Source organism: Triturus cristatus, chromosome 9 (assembly GCF_964204655.1).
Source record: "Triturus cristatus chromosome 9, aTriCri1.1, whole genome shotgun sequence".
NCBI lineage: Eukaryota > Metazoa > Chordata > Amphibia > Caudata > Salamandridae > Triturus > Triturus cristatus.
Window position 1 is genome coordinate 788,866,735 of NC_140592.1, and position 17,431 is coordinate 788,884,165.

The window sequence follows — 17,431 nt, forward strand, 5'->3', positions numbered from 1 at the left end:
CCGCCTGCATTCGTACTGACTTACGGGCTTCAAAGGTAAGTTTAGGTTGTTTGCCATCCGTTTTGCCCATGGTGGAGGCTGCCAGTTAGGAGGGAGCAGGCGGTGAAATGTCCCCTGGGTTAAAGGCTGGTACTCCTGGGGAAGGGAGTGGGAGATGTGGTAGTGCGTTTTAGCCCAGGGGGCGTAAATGTCAGGTGGTGTGCAGGCACTGATGAGTCGCCGCAATGGCCTGAGGCGGTATTAAGCACGGGTGAAGGTGTCGTAGGGTCTCGCTGGTGGAGGCAGGAGGGGGGTGGTGAAGAACAGTGGCTGTATTGGCCTGTTGTCCTTATCACCTCAACCTGTTGATGAGTACAGGAAGACAGATGATAGAATGGGGTTGGGTTGGTCCGAGACCAGATGGGCCCCTAAGGGTCTTTTATTGAGGAAATGGGATGGCGAGTGGTGCCGGTAGGCCGGACAGGCGCGGAAGTCTTCAGGCCGGATAGGTCACAGCAGGAGAGCGATCCCAACGGCAGGCGGGAGGGGCAGCGTGAGGCTGTGCAGTGTCCAGAGGTCCCAATGTGGTATAGGTCCTCTGTCGGGGAGTGAGGACCATCAAGGGGATGCAGTAAGCAGGACAAGAAGTGGCCCCCAGCCGTGAGGCGGTGCTCCGCGAGTACGGAGGTGCAGCCAAACGAAGGACGTCCGATGTGTAGCGCACAGCAGGTGTGCGATGCTGAATGTCGCTGCTGGCATGGGGCGGCAATGGAGGGTGGCGGGTGCTGAGCACAAACTCACCAGCTCTGGTGGGTGCAGTGTGTCAGATCAGCCAGCGCGGTCGAGCCAGTCAGCATCCGAATGTAGCCGAGAGGCAGCGCCGGCCTCCAGTCTCTCAGCAGGGCCAGCAGGTGTCGCGCTGGACCAGGTGTCCCCAGGCCTCTGCCAGACCCGCAGCAGCAGCAGACCCCCATCCCGCAGGTCAGCGCCAGCACAGCCTGCGCGGCCTCCGCCAATCACCCCCTGTGCAGAATCCTCAGGGCATGCAGGCGCCGAGGCAGAGTGCGGACCGCAAACACTCCCGCAGACAGCGAGTGCCGCTTGGTGATCAAGGGGAAGCTGCCCGCACAGTCAGCTGCAAAGACAGCTGCAGGCTCCCCAGGCATCCAGGCAGCAGGCAGAGCGGCCTTGCTTCACAAGCTGCAGAGGTTCCGGGGTCGGCAGTTGTCACAGGCGGGTAAGTGGGTCAGGGGAAGCTGGCAGACAACGCCATGTCGGAGAATTCAAGGGGCTGCACTCCCCGCGGCCACCATTTTGAGTTCAGCCAGGCTAGGGGGAGAAGGAGGCAGTCCTTTCAGTCTACGGTGTGTTTTGCGGCGATATTCTCCCAGCAGGAGGTAGCAGGTGGCATACGCGACTCCATCATCGGTTTTTCGAGCGTGTAGGACAAGGATTGAGGAGGATGGCAGATGGATTGTTTCCCGAGCTGCAGGAGTCTCACGTAAGTGCGGCCATTTTGCTTGGCGCCCTCTAGTGCCCCCCATTGTGTCCTACCTTGCTTCACTAGAGACATTGAGAGGTGCCAATGCTGCTAGCTCCATTAGGGCTCTTGCAAGCAGCATCCTGCTTATGCACACTGCTCTTCACAGAGACAGAGCCAAGATCAGTGGCAAACCCAGCATTATCCAGGGTGATGAAGGTAATGGGGAAACTTCCAAGGTGTAGAGACACGCCAGCCCTAAAGACAGTACCAATTGGGGCACCATTTTTGCCTGAGAAGGTCGCTCACGGATGATGTAGGTAGTCCACAAGGGGTGCAGTTTTGGAATTTTGACAAGCAGTATACAGTGCTGAAGACAATTCAACTCCTTCCTACACCCTTTCAGGCAGGTGGACTCTGCTGAATGCTGTAAACTGGAGCCTCCATTGTGTACTGGCTCAATAAACTCCAAATTCAAATCAACATGGCAATTTCTGCTAACTGCTGAATAGGAGTTGTAGCATCCTCCCCAGCCCGGGTACTTGCCAATGACTACGTCATACATGGAGCTTAGTATAACATGTCTTTATTCTTCTGTGCATAAGCACGAACACAACATTCTAAACCTGTATTTAAATCACTACGCTCTAATGCTTACGCCATAATTGTACGAGTACATCAGGAGCCACAACGGTTCCCCCATTACAAACTCATAAAATACTACATCTCTCCCTTTGTTAAATAAAAAATAAAAAATGTTTACAAATGTATAAAATTATAGCTCTTCAATGAGTCTTCTTGGTGCTTGGATCACACATCCCAACCATGTCTTCTGAAACTGGGGACAGGCAGTAGAAATGTCCATGACTGATGTTGGTGATGTAGAAACAGCAGCAGTCAGGGGTTCTTTACTTATCCTTACAGACCCAGTCTCTACAATGAAATCAGTGCCTGACAAGCAAGGAAGCAAAACCAAAGGGGATGATGGACAAAGTGTTGAACATTGCAAGCACTCACCCCCAGTCAACTGATCTGGGATTAATACATCATCATTCTTTAGCTCACTCCGCCACCCCAGTTCAGACATGGCCATATGCAAATCAGTCTGACCCTGTGACTCATGGGAACAGTTGAGCCCAAACTGCCAAGCCATGTCTTCCCGGGACCGGAAACCAGCATCCTGGGACCGGTTTCTGGCTAATCAGCCGCCATCAGCCAGGCTAGCTTGAATCCAGTGGCAAAGTGAGCAAGGGACCCACGTCTGGCATACCCTGCCAACTTAGGGCGAACAAAGCAAAACCAATGGGGATGATGGAAGGAGCCACATGTTTGAAATGCATGGAGTCTCGTGCAATGGACTTCCCAGGATGTTGGGCAGTCACCATTTGTCCTTTGCAGGTTATAGCATGCAATGGTTCAATATTGAAAGGAGCTTCAGACTTTCATTTTCTATGCTGATGAACAAGCACTCAATATCCTCTAGTAAATGAACGCAACATATTTTGCAGTTGACCCTTGTCTACATAGGCCTTGCTTTTCCTCTTACAATCCAATATTTTGGAGTGTGGGGTAAATCGGTCAGCTAAAAGATTGGAATTTAAGACAGCTTTAAGGTTGAGCTTTTCTAGTACAGCATGCTGGACAGATTTCTTTAGAGTACTCATAAAATGCTTGACAAGGCCAGAAGAGGAGTGCTCTTCTGATTTTTCACATTAGGATGACTGAGAACGTCTCTGAAATCTCGACTGTTGAAAGGTGAGCCATTGTCAGACTTTAAGATTGCAGGAATACCCCATGTCATGAGGATACTGTCTAATCACTCAGTGACACATTCTTCAGTGATAGATGAAAAATCTTTGATCAATGGAAAACAGGAGTATTCATCAATGATCACCATCAAGTGATGTTGGTTGTCAAGTGGACAAAAGAAGTCCACAGTAATTCTTTCCTATGCAAGCATTGGCAATTCTGATATGTCTAATGGGTGTTCAGTGGTTTTTGATGACAGGCAGTTGCATAGATGACAAGCCTTTAATTCTCCTTCAACTCGTTTGTCAAGATGTGGAAACCAGACTCTGTCTCGGAGAGCCTGTTTGGTGGCAACAATTTCACATTGTCCTTCATGGGCCACTTCAATTTTCTGTTGTTGGAGACTCTCCAGAATGATAATTCTCAAACATCTTAGAAAAATACCTTCCTGAGTAACGGACAGTTCATCTATGAAATTTTCAAATTTTTGATAATCACTGTCACTGATAAGTGGTTGAGGGAGCTGGTACCACAGATTGATGTGTAATAATGTCTTTTAGTTTCAGCATGTCACAATCTTGACTTATGGCAGTGACAATGTGTTCCAACGAAATGGCAGCTGTTGTGCTTGATTTCACTATGAAATTTATGTAAGATTCAGCTGTCTTAGAATGGGTGTCAGGGCATTGTAGAGGCACTCGTGTGAAGTAGTCGGTAGGGTTCTGATCTTTCCTTGAAAGATACACAAATGTGTATTTGTACTCTTGCAATCGCAGAACCCAATGTTCAATGCAAGGAGGCATTTTTGCTTTTGGATTGCCAAAGATAGTCAACAATCCTTGGTGATCGGTCTCAAGTGTGAAGGGCTTCCCATACAAGAATATGTGGAAATGTTCACAAGCCCACCCTACTGCTAAGCTTTCTTTCTCAGGTGGTGAATAAGCACGTTCAACTTGGGATGAACTTCGGCTTGCATACGCCACAATATGTCTTCAAGCATTTGGGTGTCAGCTGTGCTGTGCAAGGATGGTGCCCAGCCCGACAAGGCTAGCATCAACAACAATCTCAGTATGAAGCTTTGGATCAAAGTATGCCTTTTCAGTAGCGTTCTCAATAGCTTGTTTGATTTTCTGTAAGCTTTGCTCACATTCATATAACCAAAGAAAAGAAGTATTCTTTCTTGTTGAGTCTCTTAATAGCTCCCTGACAGTGGCAAAGTCTTGTATGTATCTTGAGCAATATCTGGTATTGCCAAGGAATGAATGTTGCATGGAAACATCTTCAGGGGACTGGTAGTTGACAGCACTTGCATTTAGCTGGATTGGGTGTCATGCCCACATCAGAAATGATATGGCCAAAGAATTGTAACTTCGTCTTATGGAACTCACATTTCTAGGCATTCAAAGTTAAACCGGCATCAGCGAGCAACTGACACATTTACGTGAGAGCTTTGTTGTGCTCCTTCTGTGTAGCTCCGAAATCCAATGTCATCACTATAATTGAATTAATCATAACAAACAGGGCAAGGGAGACCAAATTGAAAATTGCAGGTTGTTATTTATAATTAGAAGTACAAGAACAAGATTACAGTAACCATAACAACCATGTGAACACTGGGGGTGAAGTGTTGAGTGAAAACGGCGCAGTGACACAAAGGTGCAGGAACAACGTGAGGCGGCGCAAATTAAATAAACAATAAGAGTCAGGCACAATATTTACAAAACATTGATCATTGCAACATTATTTCATAATTGGGGCACGACCCTTTTCAAGACCGCAAATAACGTTGTGGGGTCGACGGCGTTTCGAACTCGTTAGCTTGAGTTCATCATCAGGACTACGGTTACAATTGCATCAATAGGTACTTCTAAAAGGTAAGAATAGGTTCCGAAAAACAGCAAGCGGGAGAGGGTTGGGGGGGGGGGTTTGGGTTGTGTGGGTTGGGAAGGATTACCTGATGTCCACGAATAAGGAAAATTATATATACTGGATCAGTCTCGGCAAGGTACAAACATCTGGGCGTGGTAGGGATGACTCTGAAGGGAAAACAATAATGCCTTAATGATTCTACCTCAACTACAAAGGCGATCATAAAGCCAAGACAAATTAGTGGGCACTTACCAATAGTTGAAAAGGGGACTGTAAGTCCGGGTGGTATTAAATTCTCACTGTATTAAATCGGCAGCTCTCTGAAATAACAAGGGGACACAAGATAGGACCTATTAAAGATCCAATATCCATTTCACAAGAAAAAACGCAGACAAACTCGTACGTTTAAAAAGTAAGCGTTAGTGGATAAAACCGCTTACCGACTGAAAACGAATCCAGACAACCGGCAATCAATTTCAAATAATTAACAAATAATTATTCAGGGAAGCAAGGAATCGGGGTCAATCCGGTTTGCAGTATGCCAGGGAAACGAATGAAACGTTCTCGGCTCAAGGAAGTAGAGACCGGAGTATAACCAGTAGTGGCCGGTATCACGTGATCGGAAGTGAAAATAACAACTAGAAAAAGGGAAAGCGGGAAAAAAAAACACAGCAGTACCCCAGGGGGAAGGTAAAAAGATTGAAGGGCCATAGAAAGATGGCCGACCAAAGCGAGAAAAACAGACCCTATTAAAGGATTTCATCATTATTATTATGCGTTAGACATATAATAAATAATACAACTTTGACAATAGAAATTCAACAAAGGAGAGATATATACACGATTATGCAGGAATAGACAATAAAACATAATATGTTTCTTTAAGGTCACACAGAATTATAAATTAAGCAAACAATTTGTGATAAGTAAAAATTACGTACATTACATGACATTATACTGGCTGGGCCAAAAAGGGGAGATAGAAAGGAAAAGATCCTCCAAAAACATTGTATATGAGGATGGCAAAATTCCAATAAATCCAATTAGCACATATCTATGAAAAACCATTTAGGGAATGGGAAAGCAGAGGGAAGGTCAATGGAGAGAGGCGGGGAGAGGGGAGAAGCAATGCCATATACGATATGGCTTGAGAGAATAGTTATTATCTTAAATGTAAACAATAGCTGCATTCCACTCATCAAGGGAATTCAAACCATGTGTTACCGAGTTACAGCGAGTGATCCATCTACATTCACATTTGTTAAGTAGAAGTTGGAGATTGCCCCCACGTATAGTCAGTTGTGGTCGGTCTATGACTTGCCATATAATGTCATTCTCGGAATGGTTACAATCTCTGTAATGTGTTACCAGAGGTGCAGTGGTGACATTGCATCTGATGCGACTCTTATGTTGCGAGATGCGTTGCTTAATCATCTGTGTGGTCTGCCCAATGTAAAATAGATTACAGGGACAGCGGATAGCATAAATCACATTGTTGGTGCGACAATTAGAAAATTGTTTTAATGGATAAGTATAGTCAGGTGTGACAAATACTTTGGTGTTAAATGTAAGATCACATACATTACAATTCTGTCATTTAAAATGACCAATGACCGGCAGGAGACCCCACATTGTAGTAACTGATAGGTCATGTTTTTCTTTAGATGGCCAAGTAATGGCATGGACCTATTTATCCGAGAGGTTATTACCCCTTTTGTATGAAAATAACGGGGGATCTGCGAAGTGTGGAAAAGTACAGAGCAGTGGCCAATTTCTTTTGATTATACTCCCAACTTTATGGCTCGATGGACTAAAGGTTGAGACAAAAGGAATCCGTGTATTTGTACGTTTGATAGTCGGTGTCAGGATAATTTCTCTATGACTATACCAGGCCCGTTTGAGGGCTCTTTTAACCAAATATTTTGGATAGCCCCGATTGGTCAATTTTTCAGAGAGAATAGCAGCCTCCCGAAAATAATCCTTTTGCCATTTACAATTGCGACGGATCCGATACAGATCCTTCACTGTCCTTTTTGGGTACTACCACTGTGGGAGAAACTCATGGACTAGTGGAACGCTCAATGGTCTCATGTTTAAGTAAGGATTCAAGCTCCTTTTCAACAAATTCTTATAAGTGAAAGGCAATTCGTCTTTCACTTTGAGCAAAAGAACAGGAGCCCTCATGAATGCGTATTTGGACTTTTATAGTCTTGAGTCTTCCCAACCCATTGAACAATGAAGGGAAGTAGCTTAATATTTTGTGATGAGCATTCATGTTCTAGTTCACGGATATCGGTCCCATATCAACAGCTGTGCTGAAGCGGAGTAAATAGGCGCTTGACCCCGTACCTTGATGTACATGAATCTGTGCTTGTACTTTAACTTTCTTATGCTTCATCGTTGCTACAAATGAACCTTGAATTTTTAGTGGCTTTGATGCAGCCCACATATACACTTTAGATTTCAATGACGTAAGTTGGGACAATGGAAACAGTTTGCTATATTTTTCCTCAGGCATAATATGCATTGACTCACCACTATCGATAATGAAAGGTATCGAACAACTATTGACTTTTAGTGTGATCTTAAGACAACGTTTAAATTACTTTGTTGCTTTGCCATGTCGATTTCTCTTGGACCTGTGTTTGTCCTCTTAAGATTCTTAAGGTATTTATATCATCTAATCTGCTTCTTCAATTGCATCAATAAAATCATCAAATGTCTCTATCCAGGCAGTCCATCTGTCGCCAATATTCAACTTTTTGGCGGTATCAAATGACACTGGTGGTTTCAAGAAGGCGGAGGCATTGTAACCATTTACGAAATGGGTGACAATGAAGGTGGCGTTCTTTCCAACATTATCTGCTAGGACCTGCGTCATTTACACCATTTCTAAGGCCCTGGGCTGTGCTGGTCTCTGCTGGCCTCTGGGTAATCTTTGACAGCCAATGGAACCATGACCTTCCTTTTGGTCTCCATGGGAACCCTTTTCTTTCAGGAGACCTTGAGAGTTGTTCTGAGTCACCAGCTGGCAGCTTTCGTGGTGTGCCGCCTCAGGTAGGGACAGCTCTGCAAGAACAAACCTGGGTGCTTCCTCTGGGGTTACTTTCCCCAGCGCAGTGGCACATTGGCTCTCTTCGCTGAACTCTGGTAAGCAGGTGACTGTTTTTGAATTTCATTGCTTGCAAGTGTCTCTTTCTGCTGTCTGACACCTGGCTGATCTCTGCCTCACAGCACTTCTGTTCGGAGTGTTATCATTTCATATAATATATGGCTTTGAGTTGCATAATAGTGCAGTACCTTTCTTTGCGATCCTCCCAGCAGGTTTTCTGCCACCGATGTGTATATTTGTCAGTGTAGCTTTCAACAACTTCAAATGCTTTACACAGAACTGGGGCATCACTTTAACTCCAAATACTCCAAACATCAATTACGCACTTTGAGAGAAGCGCATGTGGTACGCACAAGCATTTTGTTGGACCACAGCAAACTCTCTGGGAGAGCACAGTCAATCTTCAGGTTGCCTATCGCCTATCTCGGCGCCAGCTGTAGTGTCCTACCCAACCCAGGTACTACTCAATGACTATACCACACACAGAGATGAGTATAGCACATCTTTACTTTTCTTTGTCTAACCGCGAACTCAACATTCTAAACCGGCATTCAACTCACTATGCTCTAATGCTTATTTCACAGTTCTATGGAGTCCATCAGGAGCTACAAGTGATCCGTCATTAAAAACTCACACAACACTATAGGAGTCAATACAACTAAAGAGCAACAGTATGAGCAGAGAAAAAAGGGAGGGTGACATTTGGCCATGCAATTGAGATGGGATGAAATGTTGAGAACAATTCCTGCCACAACAATTTGAAGGCTAAAAAATGAACAACCTCCAAGACATGGTCATGGAATTGAAAACATTATTTACCTCCCGATACACATAGGAAACAATACGGAAAAACCTTGAGCATCATTTCCAAAAAATTCACAGTCTCCCCAAACTGACAACACAGGCTGCACAATTTTTGGAGAATGATATATCTGAGGGAGAGATTTCAGAACAAAAATAAATTCCCAGTGTAACTACACACCAAATGTACGCTGGTTAAAGACAGACTCAAGTTAAGTAATGTCAGTGGCTGATGGCTAGTTCTGGACAGTCATTTAAAATGTTTTTGTATTGCGTATACCCCAGTAATTCTGTTTGAACCAAAAACATGTTGGAACCCATGCTGATGTGTTGATATCAAGGACCCAAGTGCAATACTCCGAGGGAAAATGTGAGCATGCACTTAACATCCACATTAAACTGTAAAATCATGCTGTAAGACCACATATGGCCTCCCTGCTTGGGAAATACCATCATTTAAGCAAGTTGCCCAGAAAGCATTGGGGAATCCCCTCTGTCAGATTTGGTGTACAACCTGAAACAGACTGGGGACCAAAGTATATAGACAACTTATATACATTTCAGATAAAACTGCATCTGCCCCAACAGCTGTAGTCTTAGTTGCTCTGCCAATAGTATTTCAAGCTTCCTACAAAGTCATTGGATGTCTGCAGATCAGCATGAATTTGCTCACTGATGGAGAAATGTTGAAGGGCTACAGCTGCAAATAGTATAGTACGCCAATTACCCCAGTTTTATCTCTGAATTCAAATGGATTATAACTGGAATACTGGTACATCTCAAATATGTCCTGCAGCTACATTGCAGGCAATTGTGGGATGTTTAAGTGCCTGTTTCATGTACAAACATGCCTAAGCAGAACTGGTATGTTTTAAATCTATGTTCACACCTCACAAAATGCAGAATGTGTGTCCATTGAAAAAACTGAAGGAATGATTAGCAGAATTCCAGTGGGGCTTAATGCATATAAGTCCCTGGAGGAAGTTCCACTCTGGAATGATACTCAGAACCTAAGGATCTTGGTTCGTTCCCAGTGATGGAGAACATTTACATCTCTGCCTCTCATACTGTGGATGTGTGCTACTTGATGACAGAAAAAAAACTAACATTTCTTCTGGTGTGGCGACTTCACTCCTTACAAGAATTGCAGACAGAAAATAAAGTTTTGAACAAATTCTCTACTTAGTGCAGTAAAAATGTGATTTCCGTTTTCCAGAGTTGGCTAATTTTGTAAGCTGTGAATACTTGAAATAGATAGCTTGATGAATATCTGGCAACTGCTTAACAGACACCAATCTGGGACTTCACTGTAAAAGCGATTTCTGAACATTTCTCGAAGACTATTAGTAGAAAAAGAGAATAAGATTTCCCATCAAATAACGGACAAATAACTTTACCTTGCATAGCTTGATGAACACCAGGAAATGTATGCCATAGATACATACCAAAGTATAATATATCATGTTAATGCTCCAGCGGAAAAGGGCAAATTTACATATTCTCCCTATGTCACAGACTCGTCATCCCACTAACTCATCCATACATGCATTCAATGGTTGGGCCCATAACACCAACACACATACGTCTCACTCGAATCTGTACACCGGAGAAAAAGCGCTAGACATGTGGGGGTACCTTATTACCTGCCAGGAGTAAATTTCTTTACATTATATACATTTCCACCTATAGAATCCTGACTTTGACATCCAGGCACTCCACCACTTGGTCGACGGACCAATAAGTTGGACAGGTTGATGTTGATTTAGAACCAGCTAAAACAAATTTTAAAGCCAAGAAAACATTTTTCTGAATTCCAGTACTCAGTTAAAGAATCACAAACTCATTTCTTATTAATCCAAATTTTGTTTATCTGATATTAGTTCGCTCTGCATTAGCATTTAGACGCTACAGAATATAGAATAATTTGATTTATTTCAAGAAGACATTAAATCTTTGGAACATAAGCATAGATTTCGCATTGCATTATATTTACCAAATCTCGAAATTGGCGACTCTCCGATCACATACAGGATTATTCAAATCTCTGCGACAATCTCCAGGATAAACTGTTCAACCCACGGCAATAATCAAAATCATCAGATAGAATCGCTCTCTCGAATTTAAAGAAACCCAAGGTAAACCATGGAAATCTTCATCAGCTCAACGTAGACACAACGCCATAGACGATCATCCCAATAAACACCCCCTCCCCGTGTGCAGACGAGGGTCTTTATACCCTTTTCCCGCTTACTTCAGATCAATATGCAACAATTTTAGAGGCAGAAACTGTTTGGATTGGTCAGCTCAATTCAATTTGTAATTTCTCACAATTTTCACATGTCCCACGGTTTTCCATGAGACTTGGCATAGCAAAGTATAAAATGTGTCCTGTATCCTTCTGTTCACAGGCGAAAGTTTCTCAGTAAAACAAGCCTTTGTCCCCTTGGTAGTTCACACCGTTCATCACTTGGCAACCCTCCATGCTTTTATCCTTGACAAGGGACATGCTGGTACAGGAGCTAAGGTCACTTGGAGATCTCCAGAGCCATCTGTTTCTGCGCAGTAGTCATCGCGCTCACATGACGGCGGTACCACAGGAACTCCATCTTAAGTACTGCGGCCTAGTAGGCCCGAATGCCAACTTAAGCAAAAACAAACATAACAGTAATTAAAATATAGAAATGGAGATTCTAATGTTTAAACCCACACTAATCCCAATGTATATTAGTATTTTCCTAGCTTATAGCAACATTTAAAGTGATAATACTCACCATTCTGCATTTCTGAAAGCACAAACTATCACAAAAGCAACATGGATCATGCAAATCTCTATTTCACCACAATCTAGTTAGTTTGCGTACCACAGTTAATTTAATTTAGTAGTTCTGCCATGCAAATAGCATTTTGGTCCCACGTATATCTCGTGTTTATTAAGGTGTAAAAGTTGATTAGTCGTCTCACTTTAAACTAATTAGTACGAGTTAATGCTTAGAATGATTACGTAATTCATTTTATGCAAATAGAGGAGGTATAAAAATTTTGTTTTACCTGCTCCATCATTAATGTAGCAAAAGGATAATCCTTTCATGGCAGCCATTTGTTTTCTTACCTAAGACACAATCACTTGAGGAGCAGGTGCTTTTTATTTACGTAAAAAGCAGTAACCATTGGAAACTGGCTAAAGGACAGCGAACACCAACGGGCAGTGCTTATCCGCGTCCATCTCCTATGCTGGTTAGCGGCGACTCCTTACCATCCCATTCCCCTAGCAGTGATTCTCACTGTGAGCAAATTCTGGGATGCCAATCCCCATTATATTCATAATCTTAACAGGACTGAACACCAACGGGTCTCCCTCGCATTGCCTGCTTTTCAGATGCTATTATTTCATTAAGATTGGCACTATGAAAATCCTGAAAGTCATGGCATTCTGCATCTCAGGTGCTTATGTATATTCATGCTGATTATGACCCTAGTATCTGTAAAGGATTGTAAAATCATCAACATTGCATAACAACCTTACTCTTTATTTAAACAAATTGGAAATTTGTTGGGCTGTATTACCGTTACTTGGATTGCGACAAAGATTATACTTTTAAACCATGTGTATCACTTTTGTTTGCCTGAGCACACCGTCACATTTTCATCACTACCCACGGTTATAGATGTCAATGAAAATGTATCTATAGTTTTGGATAGCAATACATTGTTTTGATTTCAAACCTGTTATTGTTATAGTCCAATTCTTTATAAAGTAGGGAGCCCTATTTCCCAAGAGCGGTATAACCCTTGCGGCAAATTGCAGTCTACCAAGGAGACTCTATATGGTCACTAATGTAGCCTTGCTGTTCCTCAGAATGTTGCTCATTAGTGTACCCACCTTGTCCTGTGTGACCGTATGTATATGCTTGCATGGCATCCCTCTCAGCTCCCAGGGACATTAGGCATTTGTTTGGACCCTACACCTTCTCTGCTGCTGGACATTTCAGCTTGCTGCCCATTCCAAGAAACAATCGGATGCCACCTGTAAGGAGTACGACACCGCACGGCATGCATTTGTAATAGAAATACTGGCCCTTAGACTGCATCTTGAACAGGTGGAACATATCTGGGTGAACTTAGACTAGCCAGAAAGCAGACTATGTTTACATTTACTAGCAGTGCACCTCTACTCGCTCCATGCATCAAGTCTATTGCCTCATCCACAGATGCATAGCCTAACAACCGACATAATCCTCATTCTATGGACAATTTGTTTTCAAGCTCCTGGAGTAACTCTGAAGTTGAGAGCAAGTTGTTTCGGTCATCGCCTCACTGTTAAGCCAGAATATGGGGCACTGCAGGCTTCTTTCAAATCTGCAAAGAGTAATTTGCGCTCACGTTTTGGGGGTAGTCATTGAGGAGACAAGTATGAAAATCTATGGATACAGGGGAGAGCGCCATCATGTCATGTGTGGTTGGTGTTTTGCAGTGTCAGAAGTTGGACTTCGTCCCGGTTAACTTTGTTGCATTCAGGTTTTGGGTGCACAACCATCCATTGTTAAGGCTGCAAAAGGGGACATTACTCCGATAATGTAAAGTCCCCTCTCCCTCTATCCCTAGCCCCATGAAACAGCTGCCTAAAATCTGTTTTGTATGGATAGGTCTTGTAGACATTGGAATTTGTTGCGGGGATATACTTGTATGGATACAAGTCTACACCAATACAATGTAACCACTGCTCAGCATTTGAGTAATAATTCCTCAGTATTCGAGCAATTCCAAGACATTGGAATTTTCCATTTTATTACTCAACGCCTTATCTTAGGTCAGATAACCTGTGTTCACATTGCTCTTATAACCAAACTATGCAGTTATATTTACGAAGAGCTGTGCCCTTCTCTGAAAGCATTGCCACAATCACTTAAGAAAGAATTGTGAATGATTCTAAAAAGTTATTTATAGCTGTTCTTGTTTGACCGTGCACTTCCACTTTTGTTTTTCTTCTCGCGTAATGGGCACAAATGTCAGAACGCGCCTTGCTGAACAAATTTAAATAGACAGTCTCTTCCAGAACCCATTTCTAGCTGCCAGAAGAACACTCCCGGCCAAGAATGACAATCCAAACAGAAGGCGAAGGTCGGGTCTTGCTGCTGGGATATTGCCTTCAGCAGTGTTTTTACCTGCATCAATCCCTCCCTCATCGCCCCTCCCCAACACTACCAGCTACTAGGTGTTTGCAACAAAAGAGCCCCCTGCACTCTGAGAACTTGCCTGACCCCCTTCTCACTCTCATCAGTGGCGTTTTTTTTCTCGAGGGAGGGCTCCCCCACCCGCTGCAAGCCATGCAGGAAAAAATAAAACGGCAATGAAGAGATTTCATCTCCATTTTATTTTTACCACCATAGTGCGCACTGCTGCAGCGCCAGCCCCAAGCCCATAGACATGCTGGGTGTCTCCTCTTCTGCAGAGGAGGACTAAAGCAGTGTTGACTAGATGCTCCAAAGTGCGCATGTCACTTTGTCCAGCTGTTTTGCGCCAGCCAAAGTGACATGCGCACTTTGAAGCTCTCCACCCACTAGGTGGAGACCAACACAGGCCCCGGGGCCTGAAGGAGCGTTCAGCCAGACCGCTCTATCCAATTCAGGACTGCTTTCATGCTGGTTAACATCATGAGAGCAGCATCTGGATTGGTTAGGGGGGCTTGTCAAGCATCAGAGAAGGAGAACACAGACGAGGACGTGCAGCCCTTGGGTAAGTGTATTTTATTTTACTTGATATGTGTAATGCATGCAAGTGTAGTGGTTGTGTTTTATTGTGTAGTTGGTGTTAGGTTTGTATTGGGCTTTTGGAGGGAGGGGGTATTTTATTTTGGGCTTTTCGAGGGTGGGGGGGGTTGCTTTGTGGTTTTGGGGGAAGTGGGGTGTTTTGTTTCTTGGGGGGGGAAGTGGTGGGCATTTCACTTGATTCACCACTTTCAAAGGCTACCAGCCTCCCCGACTCTCATCACACTTAAAACCAAACATAGCTTGGTGCCACATGTGTAGAGGAATAGCCACCCTCAACCATTGAGCCCAAGCCTGAAAGCGCAGCCACAGAGGTGATTATGCTCTGCATTGCCATTTCCTTACCTACTTCTTCACGTATTAACTGGCCTGCTATACCTGGGGCAAGGCTGGAAGCTGCCTGCTGCACTGGCTGACTAGTATACTCTCTTTCTATGGGACCTGTTGCGAAGTTCATCTTGCTTGGTGTCACCGATGTCTGGACTGGCAAACTGATACAGTGAACCACCCTTTCCATTGCCTTGCTTGCTCTTCCATGGCTTTATTTAAGTGGGAGTCCAAGGTTCCATTCTTGTCCTTCTTCGCCGTAGTTTCAGTATTTGCATTTCCTGCCCCCTTCCTCTCGGAGGACAGGCCTGATCATTAGAGATCTGGCTGCTGCATAAGCTTGCTAGCATATAGCCAGTCAACCTGGATCACACTTTCTAAGACCGGGGTGTTAATCGGTGTTAAATGCGTGGTTCAAATTGGTAAGCTATCAGCTGTCTGGACCAGTCCAGGCTCCAAGCACGCACATTACAGTTATTATGGCCCAAAAAGACTGCCTCTTTCAAGTTGATGCTAGTCGAAAAATTGAATAATGATGGTTGAACCCTGTCACTCCATGAAGGAGTCTGTGATGCGTTTGACTATGGAGCACGCTTATTCAACCAGTAGCTCGTGAGGTACTGGTAGCTCTCCCGCTACCCAAAAGTAGATCTCCTGTGTTCAGCAGCCCAACCTAATAAATCAGAAGCCTTTGCTTGTTCAATAAATATATGTATACCAAAATTGAAAAGTGTGTACATGAGACAAAATTGTGTGTTTCTCAAGAACTCGTGAGCGGGTGTTTGGGGGAAAATTATTACTAATATTAATGTGGTGCAAGGGGCATCGCAGCAATGACTGTTGCGCATTGCCCAGGCATTCCGCATTGACAAATAATTTTTTGCATTACTGCTGGGAACCGTGCCTGATGCACTGTGGTGATCGCTGCTGGTAATCTTGCATATGGTGGGCACTAATGTAATCTTCTCTGATGTGGTCAGTATTAATTCTCTAAAAATATTAGTAGCTCGAGATAATTTTCACAGAACACAAGTAGATATTACTGCAGAAAAGGTTGGAGACCCGGGAGTAACTAAAATCCATCAAGCATTGACAAAGCCAGTAGGTCGTGCCTGTGGGCAAGCTATTGTCTTTGGTAATCAGGTGGAGGTGTTGAACAGGAGGAGGGTGTTGGAGGATAACAGGTTGGTGAAAAAAGTGATAACAGGCAAGGAGGTGGGGATACGTTTTTTTTAAAAGCTATGACCCGGGCCAGTGTTGTGGCATGTCATAGCGCAAATAGTACCTGAATTGCAGCACGAGCATCAGATGGCAAGCAGAGGGGCACTGATTAAAGCAAATTAATCTGGACATGGTCCCTGCACCACAGAATAAAAAAAAGAAATGACACATGGCAAGCACTGCCCAGTGAGAAGGCAGCAAAGAATAGTGGCAATATGAAAACGAATGGTAAGCTATGGGCGGGTTCCAAGTCCATTATTGAGCACAAGAGTCTTTCAAGGGAGAGGGCATGCTTTTGCATGCTCGACCTAAAAAAAAAAAAAATCTTCTAAAATTGCCATGCATGTTTCGCAAATCAGGGAGGACTGACCTCATTCTTAGTCCTGACCTTCTTAGCAGCTAGCATAATTTCACCCTGGGAACCTCATTAAATCGGTCTGTTTTTTTAACAATATAGGTCAACTTCCTTTTCACTCACACTGCTGCTAGTTCCTGGATGAAAGAATTCCTAACTGGTGGTTCTAGCCACAGTGTGCTACCTGAAATGGTGTCACATGTCACTGGCTTGTCGTCATGCTAAAATGCATTTCTCGGTCCTGTGGGTGAATAATATAAATAAAAGAACCAAGTCGAATGGCATGGAAATCGTATCCTACTCGCTAAACGACTAAGGTTGACCGATTTATTGAAATGATTTCCAAACATGCTGACCAATCATCGGCATCAAACAGAAACATATGCTAAGCAAAACATACCTATATTCCCTGAAATGTCTTTGCTAGGCAAGAACATTATTGGAATGGTATTTAAAATGCTGTATATAACAAAATGCTGAGCCCTTCAAACCGGCCTATCATATACCTCTCGGCCTCACGCCGCCTCCCACAGTGACATCCATCCCATGGAAGGAAACCTGTGCCAGATGTCCCCATGTCCCTCCCAGACCAAGTAAACCAAGACAAACCAAAAGGTTTCACCTTTGACATCAACTGGCCATGCCAATTGCACGTAGCAAGGCTTCACAGCATCCCCAATGCTATGATGCATGGCTTAATATATATATTTTTTAAAAAGCCTTTGATGCCAGCATTCACATCATTTTGAAGGTGCCCGTGCAGCACTGATGGA